This window comes from Macrobrachium nipponense, chromosome 11 (assembly GCF_015104395.2).
Source record: "Macrobrachium nipponense isolate FS-2020 chromosome 11, ASM1510439v2, whole genome shotgun sequence".
Lineage (NCBI taxonomy): Eukaryota > Metazoa > Arthropoda > Malacostraca > Decapoda > Palaemonidae > Macrobrachium > Macrobrachium nipponense.
Genome location: NC_061087.1, coordinates 97,220,498 through 97,232,596, shown reverse-complemented (window position 1 = coordinate 97,232,596; position 12,099 = coordinate 97,220,498). Strand labels below are relative to the sequence as shown.

Below are 12,099 nucleotides of genomic sequence, written 5' to 3'. Positions count from 1 at the left end.
GAGCCGTGAGCCACAGCATAGTGTAAACAAACAAGATGGCTGCTGCTGATAGGACGTACTCTCCTGAGCGACTCCTTGAACCCACAAACGTTTTTTGTTACTCTTGCATTCACGTAAGTTTCGAGAAATAAACCACTGCAGCGCATCTTGCAACAGTCCGACAATTTCTGGGCGCCATGATGATATCAGATGATCAGTTTTGTTTACTTTTTCCTACGGCTCCTCGAAACCACGAGTTCCTAGTGTGACGATACAACACTTTTGCTCGCGAGCATCGGCTGGATGCTGGCCAAAACCACGAGCAAGAAATGACTAGTGTGCTACCAGCAAGGCTAGCGCCGACATTGTGCAGGTGGAGAACCAACTGTGCGGTACAGTGCTCTAATAACGGGTTACGAACTGCGAACCCAATGGAGCCGCAGAAGGAAGGAATTACCAGCTACCCTAAGAAAGGGGCCCGAGGGCACAAAAGGTGCTAATTAAGATGCAGACTAACTGCGAACGGCCGTAGCCCCCCCAGCAATTACCGCGGTAAGCACGTTACGTCTCACACTCCTAAGGTATAAATGGGAACGAAGAAGGAAGATACTACCCTATGAAAGGAGTGGGTGGTGACAACCGGTATCGATACAGTCAACGATGGCGCAGGTGAATCTCCAATTGCCGTAGCCTCCTCAAGAACTACGGAGGACACATTACGTCTCAAAACAAGTAAGGATGAAAATACGGAGTTGCGGAACCGCCTTGAAGCATCAACATCAGCAGCCTGAGAATTACAGGACCCGTGGAAGGTGCTACGAAGGCAGCCCCTCCAAATTATTTCCTTAACCCAGAGAGAGAGAGAGAGAGAGAGATTGAAATCATCTCCAATTTTCAGGATGAAACAATGAAACTGGCTCTACTGTGATATTGGTAAATAAAAAACAGGATGAGCGAGAAGACTCCGAAGCGACATCCGAAGAATGAGCAGCTGAAGAAGGTTGTGTAAAGACATTATAAGTTTTAACAGGAAAAACTGGGCGAGAGAAACTAGACCGACTCTTTTTCCTCATGATAATCTGAGAACATTAGAAAATCAGGAAATTATTCAAGACGTGGTCGTGAATACAGTCCGTATTGAAGCTACCGTAATTGACTTGCGTTAATTCGATTTTACGATGGGGTTAGTATTTGAAATCAGAACTACATTGCAAATAAGTCTTGCTATCTCTCGCGCAGCTGGCGTAGGCAACATCGTGCATCAGACAGCGAGATTGTAGGGTTTAAAATAAAATTTAGGCCAAAGGCCGAATATTGGGAACTATGAGGTCATTCAGCGCTGAAGGGAAATTGACAGAAAAATGTTTGAAAAGGTGTAACAAGAAGAAAAACCTCTGTTGCACAATGAGTCAATTGTTAGGAGAGGGTGGAAAAAACAGCATGAGTAGAGAAAAAAAATGAAATCAGGAAAGTAAGAGAGAGAGAGAGAGAGAGAATTACAACCGTCTAACGTCTCCAATTCCATAAATTTGCACCCTCTTCTAAGTTAAAAGGTATTATCTTAATGATAATATACTCGTATAACTGCGTACAGCTATGAACAACCGAACGAGAACTTGTTGCTAATACGATCGAATCCTATAGCAACATCACTTATTGTATTGATCGGCGTGTGAAAGTATCGAATCCGATAACAACGTCTGTTTATTGTATTCATCCGCGTGCGACGGTAATTACTGTATTCATGATATAAATGTAGCTGAAGCTGATAAGGCAAAATTACGTGCATCAGCAACCTGGAAGAGGTCCCAAGCTTTTGTATGAATTCAAACGCAGCCGTGGTAAAAGAAAGTAATAGCATGAAAGAGCTCGTTTACTGTTGTCACACCGATAAAGATTAATCAAGTGTAAGGTTCTAATACCTATGAAAACGAGTGAAAAACGAACGGAATCGCTAAATTTACGCATCTAAGCTGAGGGAAAAACTAGCTTCTAATGGGACGTATTAGTCAAATTTGGCCTTAAATTACATCTTAAGACGAACAGCATGACTTCGTTCCATAAGTTAAGTATCCAGATACTCATTATGGTAACTAGGAACAAAAACATTAGCCGAGACCAAGTGATATGGTTGAATCTGGAGCCAAGGAAATAGACTAGCCGGCATCATTGTCTGTCTAAGCCACGCCTGCTTACAACAGTGCTGTTTTGAAAAGCTTGTGTAATTGTAATTTAATTGAAAAAAAATACATTACATTTCAATTTAATTGAAAATTAATAAATTACATATTTAAAGTAATTAAATTAACTTTATTAGGTCAAATATTAATTTCAGTTGTCACTGTAATTTGATAATACAACTGGTAATTCTTTGTAACTGTAATTGACATAAGCACAATGTAATTACTGACGGCCATTAGTCCGTTAAACGTATGAAGACGTCATACAACGAAATCCTTTTAGTATCTGACATCTAATCATATGCCACAAGATACCAGTATTGACTGTTAAATGTCCAACATAGTTGAAAACATGTTTGCTTCAAGAAAACACGTCTTCTTCAAGACGACAACCTGGCCTAAGTAAGAAAGAGTTGTTACGTTAGTTACGCTATCCAATCAGGACAAGAATGAGGTGGATACGGCGACGCAAACCCTTATTGGTCATCAGCTGATTCCAGAGCGTGAATGACTGCCGAGTAGTATTTACACTACGCTAATATGATGATACATACAATACAATTAATGCTTTAGTCGGACAGAATCTGATCTTCATTCTGTTCGATTACATTCCTATTGAATTATACTAAGATCGGATTTTCGTTCGTTTTCAAATTACACCTGTACTGAATTATCCGTAGTCAGAATGCCTGAGCCTAAAGCGTTAGCCACTATAAAAATCAGTCTACCTATATGTAGTACAGCGAATACTTTCGGCTAGGCAAGGCTACTGTACATTCATACGATATATCATCGTGAACAGTAGGCTAGTCGTAGTTAATTTATTCGATTTCTCTACATAACGAATTATCGTACGTCGATATGCGTTGAACAGAGAATTAGTTGATATTAAAAATTACGCTATCGTATAAGTAGAGGAAAGTAACCTTAAAGACGAAAGATAAGTATTCAAACTCTTCAGAACCCGACAGACCCGAAACCAGATCTGAACGGCCAACCATGGCCTAAAAGATTCTGACGCAAGGAACTCGAAGCAAGAAACACCCAAGAGGCTCTAAGGACATTGTCCCTCTATAAACTACTAATAATAGAAAACCGACCGGAAGAAGCCTGCACTTCTCTTCCTAAACACTATTTTAGCCTATTATCCCTACTCGTCTATATCTGACCTAAATTTTCATCATCCTGAACTTACAAATCGAGGGGAGGGGAAATCTGCTGCCAACACTGCCTGCTCCGCGCCGGGGGGGGCCGGCAGAACCTACCCACTCGGAGGCTTGCGGTTCTCCATTACCCCCAGCACCCGTTAGGGCTGGTTCTGGAACAGGCAGGGGGGCTGAAAAAGAACGATTAGAATTCACTATATTCTACTAATAATACTATCTCTATTTTGGTTAAATTATTCGTCAGGCTAGAAATATGCTTAACATACTATATGATAACCTGTCCACTAATTTCTGGAATAACTAACTAATGTTTCGTTGTCTCCTGACCAAGACTAACATCTGTGACTAGTATTGCACTAAACTTTCTACACGAAATAACGAAAAGAACGTCGATCATGTGTGCGGGTACTCATCCTACGCTTGAAGGGCGTGCAGAGCCGATGATCACCAACATATCCAGCAGTAGAAGGTAGAAGGCTCGATCGTCAAACTGTAGATGAAGTAGAAGCAGAGGCGTTTGCAGTCGGCGACAACGTTATTTTAGAGCCGATGAGCACCAACATATCCAGCAGTAGAAGGCTCGATCGTCGAGGCGTTTGTAGAAGGCGATGACGTTTATTTCCTAACTTATCCTTAGCGAGTACAAAGTAGCTATCCAAAGTGAAACGGGAAAATTCGTAGTTTGTAACCAAGATGCGAAAACTCTGAGTGGGGTCGGGCTAAATGACCAAAAGTTCGCCTGATGTGGGACTGATCCGCACAGCAAGGCGAACAAAAAACAATTGAGGAATGAGGAGACAGGCCACTGGTGGCAGGTATTTGCGGCAGCGTTGCCAACGGTAACACAGTAACTCATTTGACTAGATTTTACCCGCAGCGTTGGTAACACTGACAGTTAAATTTACCCACTTAGTGGGTAAATATGTGGGGATATAGTTCGGGCTGGTCAGTGACCAGGGCTAATTCAGGTGTTCAGGGAGTGTATTGCAATACAATAAATTTGAGGTTATTTGTAAAAACAGCATATACGTAGATGCATTATAGACAAGTTATTCATACATGCATAAGATAATCTAAAATCATGTATATATATATATATATATATATATATATATATATACATATATATATATATAGACTATATATATATATATATATCCCTATATATATATATATATATATATATATATATATATATATATATATAATATATATGTGTGTGTGTGTGTGTGTGTGTGTGTGGTGTGTGTGTACTTCAGGATTTCTTCATGCATGTATGTATACCCTGTACGTATTGTATCTATAAGCTACCTGCAAATAACCAAGTATGGATACATTCGGAGGCTGAAACGGCAGCTAAATCTGTTTTGCCCTTGCTGGCCATCAAGTAAGGATTAACTTGTTAAATACCGTAACACATATAAGCGGTAAACCGCCACACCCCCTCCCCTTTCCACATACACACGGTTAAATGATACGTAGAATCGTGAATGGCAATACGAATGACTTTGTGTACATGATTTGGAGTCGCAAACCCCATGGAAGACTGAAGCTCATATTTTCCTGACTGCAAATGTGTACATATACAGAATGATGTTTGTATCTTCACTTCGAAATCCAAGTACTAAGGAATTTAATTTTTTTCCTTCAACAATATTTACTCTTCTGTGAAAATGTATGTTACGTATGTGCGTATGTGTGTGTCTTGGCGTGCGTTGAGCTTCTTGGTAGCAGAACAATTTCGAAAGTTTAGCTTTCAAGCGACTAAAAAACTGAAAACAGATAAATCAAACTTATTAAAAACAAAAATAAAAAAAAAATTTAAGCTGAAAAACGCAATTAACAAATGTTGTCTGAATTGCAGAAAGCGGTGATTCTCAACCTGAAAATCACAGACCTCGAGAGAGAGAGAGAGAGAGAGAGAGAGAGAGAGAGAGAGAGAGAGAGAGAGAGAGGTCGTAATATTAAATACCAGCAGAACATTGCCATCAGCCTAAATATGCTAGATATCTTCACTGCAGCGTCATTTTATGCCGAATAAGTCATAATTCATCCTTCGCTGTATTCTTGGTCAGGTCAAAAGGTCACATACGTTAGACGTAATGAAAAGGTTAAACAATACTTTGATCAAAAGGTTTATGCAATTAATTGTTTGTTTGTATGGTGTTTTTACGTTGCAAGGAACCAGTGGTTATTTAGCACTGGGACCCGAGAATCAAACTCGCCGCCACCGAGGTGGCAGGCCAAGACCATACCCATCACGCCACTAAGGATATCAGACACACAATACCTAAATATTCATTCTATTTATTATTATTATTATTATTATTATTATTATTATTATTATTATTATTATTATTATTATTATTATTATAAAACAAAGAAAACTTCATTTGTTTCTTCTGAAAATGGATAAGAAACCCACAAGATTACTGAGTATAAACTTGTTTCCATGTAAGTATTTACATAGTATTTTACTTAAAATCCCGAGTTTTAAGTAAAATACTATGTGAATACTTATAAGTAAACAAATTATACTCAGTAAATCTTGTGGGTTTCTTTTTCCATTATCATTATTTTACATTATTATTATTATTATTATTATTATTATTATTAAAACAAACACAAATTAGCATGAGTCCTAATTCCACAGTTATGTATATCTTTATATGCATGTAAACATATTCATACTTATGAATTAGTTTCTCTATTATTATTATTATTATTATTATTATTATTATTATTAAAAAACTCTCATCAATTGAGCAACGGATAATTGCAGAGGTAACGCTCAACGCCCCCACCTCCACAGAAACATGACCTAATACCCCGTAACCACTTGTACAACTTAATAATTAAAGGACAAGATTTTTTTTTTTACACGCTCATGACAAGCGTGCACCCAACAGCTCGTACATGGTAATAATTAAGAACATGAGACATGAAACATCAGGTGTATAAAAATAAATATTAACGAGCTAATTAAAGGGTGTCCGAATCAACATGAATACTTAAGAGAAAATGATAAACTGCATAGGTACGCGACGTGGGTGATGGTGCAGAAGTTTACTACAAAGGAGAGAGAGAGAGAGAGAGAGAGAGAGAGAGAGAGAGAGAGAGACGAGGATGAGAGAGAGAGAGAGAGAGAGAGAGAGAGAGAGAGATAGAGAGAGGTATTCAGCTTTAAGAAAAGTTACAGAGCGGATTGTTTATTTTCACCACATCCCCCATTTTGGATGATAATAATAATAATAATAATAATAATAATAATAATAATAAGTTTCCTATGTCAAAGAAAGGATAAACCAAATTTTTTCACAAAAATAACTGACTGCAAATAAAAAAACAAAGGAGCAATTTCAAAGAGATCAAGGGAGACTTGTGTAATTACAAGGCTTGTTCTCGCAATACTCATTAAATGCTCTTACGATAGAGATAAGGACGAAATTATGGGGTCGTCCCTGGACCTTGCAATGAAAACAGGAATACACGTAAAATGGCAAAATACATCATTATAATATGAAATCATCATTATCATTATTTTATTCGCTTAATTCCCGTACAATAATGACGTTAATTTATTTTATTTCGTAATATAAAATAGCATATTTCTTAATATAAAAAATATTTTATTTCGTAATATAAAAGTTTTTAATTATTACGGGAAAGAATTGTCAATAGCATCCTTTCACAACATACGAACTCTCTCTCTCTCTCTCTCTCTCTCTCTCTCTCTCTCTCTCTCTCTCTCTCTCTCTCTCTCTCTCTCTCTCTCTCTCTCTCCCGAAGGATTACACACGAAAAAGTACAGTAAAATTCTGGAGACATCTCATGTTATCCAAAAGTATTTTTTGATAGGAACAAATCCCTGGCGTCCCTTTGTATAAGCGAGACCGATCCTTCATAAAAAAAAAAAAAAATCTTGAACCGACTCGTACTCGTGTTATTCAAAAGCTTTTTGATAGGAGTAAATCCCTGGCGTCATTTTGCATAAAGAGAAACCTATTCTTGACGATTTCAGAGAGAGAGAGAGAGAGAGAGAGAGAGAGAGAGAGAGAGAGAGAGAGAGAGAGAGTGAGAGGGGGAGGGGCGGGGAGATGAGAGAATCTCTAAACGACTTTTAAGTTCTTCGGGTTTTTACAATGTTACCAGCTTTCGGGTTAATTGAGGCTAGCCAACATAGGCTATTTGATACACAAATAAGAAAACCAAGTTAAAAGAAAACACAGTGAATTAAAATCAAATGTTATTTTCCTCTGAACTGCTTCAATAATAATAATAATAATAATAATAATAATAATAATAATAATAATAATAATAATAATAATAATAATAATAATAATAATAATAAAGAGGCATTTTTAAGAAAACAATGAGGTTCCTGTGGAACTTTTTTTTTAAGGCTAATAGGACAGGCAAATTAATATCTTTTCATGCCCGGACTCGGAGAGAGAGAGAGAGAGAGAGAGAGAGAGAGAGAGAGAGAGAGAGAGAGAGAGAGAGAGAGAGAGAGAGAGAGATAATAACAGCAGCAGGATAATGATAATCTGCCGCTTACTTTGAGAGCGCACTCGGACTGGGACAAGCTATCAGTTCTTTGTTTATTTCCGTAATAATATTCACTTAAACTTAGCGAGAGAATCCTGTTGGAAATCCGGGATGGACATAAAGTGTAAAGCAACTGAACAGAAAAAATATGTAAAGCAACTGAACAGAAAAAAATATGTGAAAAAAAAAAGTGAGACTGGAAGATAGACGAACCTGAGATGAAGAACGTGATGAAATATAGTGCAGAGGATAAGTTTTGCTACTTAGTATTAACCTTATTCCCTCCCCCACCACCCCTCACCCCCGAGACACATTCCCAGGAAATAGACGTTTAACAGGCATAACTAAACTTCAATATTAAAACGTTAGTTGTCCCCCTCACACACGTTTTACAATATCATGGAGCCATTTCTAACTTAATTCCCACGAGCCATTCCACAATTTCAGGCGTCGCAGAGTTTTATACAGCTACAGTGTTCCCTCCCAGCGTTTAGTTAAGTGCATTATGACATTATTCCCCTTTCAATGCTTCGGCCATTTTTAGACTTTCCGAACTCGTGTTTCTGGCATAATTTTATTTTGTATCTCTATTTGTTGATTCTCATGTTTACTTCAATGTAATTCTTTTGTTTCTCCTTGTCACTTTTTACCTCGTACGACAAGCATTCTCGCTCTATAGAAGCTTGTTTGGTCAGGTAAGCCTAGGCCTATTTACCTTTTGTGTGTGTGTGTGTGTGTGTTGCTTGTTCCGTATGGATGTAAGCGAATCATGAATATTAATAAATATCAACAATTCGGTTTCAATATTACTCTTATCAAATATGTCAGGTTCGGTATTTTAAAAATTAGTTGCAAATAGCAAAGAACTCTTTAAAAAAAACTGTAACAGCAAATAACGCCAAAAACGGTGGACACCTGTCTCCTGGGAAATCATCGGTCTCAAAATTTCTACCATTAAGAAGATTAGACAAGGGTTAACTTTCTACATCCCCGTTAGGCTAATGGAATAACAGCGCTGTGAAGGAGCATTATACAGTAGACCTAAGACCCACATATATCAACCTTGAGTAGATCTACGATTCATTTTTGAACGAGTTAGGCTAAGAAATTCTTAAGCATCCATTACAAACGATACAGCAATTACACAGTTCATTGAAAACGACCGTTCTATAGTGGTTTCTGAGAGGTAAACATACCGTAAAGAAAGAAACATACAAGTCCTGAAAGCCGGCTGTCAATAGGCCTATCATCGACCTAACCTTAAACAATATACCGTGATAGGCCTATAGATAATCACTAAACATTGCATTTTCTATCCTGAATTTAACAGTCGTGCAACCTTTACACCAATCTCAAGAATTTACGTAGCAGAACGATGTAATTTTTTTATCTTCAGTTTTAATAACCATGGGCACTAGTACCCATAATGTGCTACGCTCGAATCACACGGAACCCACATAAAATACTAAACCTATAAATACTAGCCTAGTCGAACTATATATATAACACAACAGACCAGCAGTTCACAATAATAAGGATAATTTTCCACAATTATTCACGAGTGTATAAAGAAAACGAGCCATCACATGAATGTAACAGAGACCAACTCTCTGAGCAAACAACAAAATTCTATTTATAATACCTTGAAGGTGTCAGCGCACATGTCCTGGAAGATGCCCATCCTTGATAACACCGTGGGAGGAGTTACCGTTTGCGTCCAACCACTACACAACCTTTAAGCTAGAACTCCTACACTTTTTCATTAGAATTTCCACGACCATTAGTAACAGTCAATCACTAAATGACATTCGTGTGGCTGTACAGATGCAAGACTCGTCATCTGCAACGTTTCATGAGAAATGCATCGCCTGCAATACTTGATTCTTTGCCCCGACGTATAATGCGAGCGCATAATGAAGCCATTTCTATCCTTTTTATCGGATGCAGATATTGTACCTCTCAAAGTGTAAACATACAGCATATTCGGCCAACTGGACGTAAGCGATGTACTAATTACATTTCCTAGTCAAAGAAATCTACTCTCACACACAACATCACGTGCAACCTTCACTGTTTTCAATCCAGTACTGCTTTGACGTTTCACTGATCCCGCCAGAGGGGTGGACAACATTGTTCGGAACGTTGGACTACATTGCTTGGCTGCGACCTCGACACCCACTTCTCCGAAAGGATTACACTTAATTCGTCCTTTAAATAACTAAATAATATTCACCTGCCCGTTTCTGACTTAATAAAACCTATACTCACCTGTAGGAACGATAAGGAAACACATGGTAACAAACGTTAGGAGACCTTGAGCGAGTTTGCTTTCCGTTACATCCGTAAACTGGAAACCGGTACTTTCATTAGAGCGCTTCAAGTATTTGATCACATGATATAATAAAACAAGCGGTATTTTACCCAAGAGAATTTCACTGACGAAATTTATATGCTATCGAAGGACGAGTGATTTTAATGCAGCGTAAAGAACCGAGAATGACTAAGGGGGAAGTATTATTATTATTGGCAGATGACGTAGTATCAAGTGATAATAAGCCGACTATTTAATCAAGTGCAGTATAAAGGTTAAGTAATACGAGCAAGTTCCTTTCGCCCATCTCCAGGCATCTTGACACCAATAATGCCCGAAAGAAGTAGGTACATACATGCGCTTTCATCCATATAGGTCTCAGAATCTTTTGACGTCTTACAGCATTAAATATATTCAACACTTCGTGATGAAATTATTATTGCTATATGTTTCAGTATATAACTTGACAACAATATTACTTCGTTTCACAGGCCAAGCCACATGTTAATTAAAATCGAACCCTTAACACATTATAACCCCATCTTAGGCAGTTATGCTGCAAAAAAAAAAAAAAAAAAAAAAAAAAATAAAGTTTAATCTGTCCATGGTATGTGAATTAGAAGAATGTGGTGAGGGTTAAGACGTCTTATTTCGAACGAATTATGATGGAATCTAGAGGCAGGGCGGATTGACTTATTCCTTTAAAGACCTCTAAGCTTCAGTTGACTAAAGCATTGCTGTAACCATGATTAAAAGGGCATGAGGTAAACCACCTCATTCCAAAATACATACGAGAGCCAGAAGGCCGACAACTGCCACCTGGCGCCACCCGCTTTCTAAGAGATGTGTAGCCGTGATCACAAAATGTGTACGTGTGTATGTGTGTGTTTTATAATGTGTACATATCTACTTCTACATAAAGTGCTTGTAACCCGGTGATTAAGAATCTTTTCCTACAAATGGTTTTGGGTTTGGCTTCAACGTAGCCGGAACGATTTGGGTTTAGTCTGTTTCATCCTTATATTTCTTTGTGGACCTTAACAGTGAATCAGCATCTGGCAGCTAGAAAACTGTGGTGGGTCACGACCAGACGTCTTGAGAAAGGTGTGGGATTGGTGACTTCATCCCTAAATACGTGATGAAAACTGAAAGAGTGCTAACTAGAGCCACTCCCTAGGGGGCAAGTGTGTGTGTGTGTGTGTGTGTGTGTGTGTGTGTGTGTGTGTGTGTGTGTGTGTGTGTGTGTGAAGCCAACGCTGACTCAGTAACTCGGCAGACTGACTGCTTGGGCTTGGAGGATAAAAATAAAAGTTAATCGAATTAAAATCTGGAATACCTGAGCAGATTGTTGAACCAGTTCCCAGTGAGGGATGCGTCGTGGAAGCTGCTGAAATCAGTAACTGCATGTTTATTTTGTGTAGAGCAGTGGTTTCCAAACTGGGAGCCTTGTAGCAGAATGCAAGGGGCCATAATCTGAGGATATGTATGTATAAAACCAAAGGAGTTTAGTGGGTAGGCAGCCAGTGGAGGCAACTTACAGGTTCAGTACGGTGGGCGGTGGGCCATGGACAAGTATCTTGTATGAAAAGTGAGTAACGAATAAAAGTCTTTGAACCACTGGTGTGGAGGAAGAAAGATTGAGCGTTGAAACACAGAGATACGATGACAACTATTAGGTAAATAAGCTGACATGGTGAATAGATGGATGGGAGTGTGACTACCAAAGTGTTGCCAGCAAGTCGTGAAACAGGTGCTGGTTGACTGACTTATGAAACTTTGGCTATGAAACCAATCAATGGGGCACGTTTAGCCATTCAGCGCTTGATACAGTGAAAACAAAAAAGTCAGTGTGGTTGGACAGCAAGATGGATAAAAAAAAAGGAGGGAATGGAGGTAGGGTAAAATGTATAAAAAA

At 38.4% G+C, this 12,099-nt stretch overlaps 1 protein-coding gene across 3 annotated transcripts in view; it reads right to left on the bottom strand.

Moving 5' to 3' along the window:
- The window catches only part of LOC135207744 (prostaglandin E2 receptor EP3 subtype-like), a 661,187-nt gene that overhangs the window by 642,144 nt on the left and 6,944 nt on the right, over positions 1–12,099 (bottom strand). Inside the window, exon 1 of one of the 3 annotated variants that reach the window (XM_064239579.1) lies at positions 9,516–10,010. The exons of the other annotated variants lie outside the window; for them this stretch is intronic. The gene's annotated coding sequence lies outside the window, so the exon portion shown is untranslated. Of the gene's footprint in view, positions 1–9,515; positions 10,011–12,099 lie in introns of those variants that run through there. 3 annotated transcript variants of the gene reach the window in all.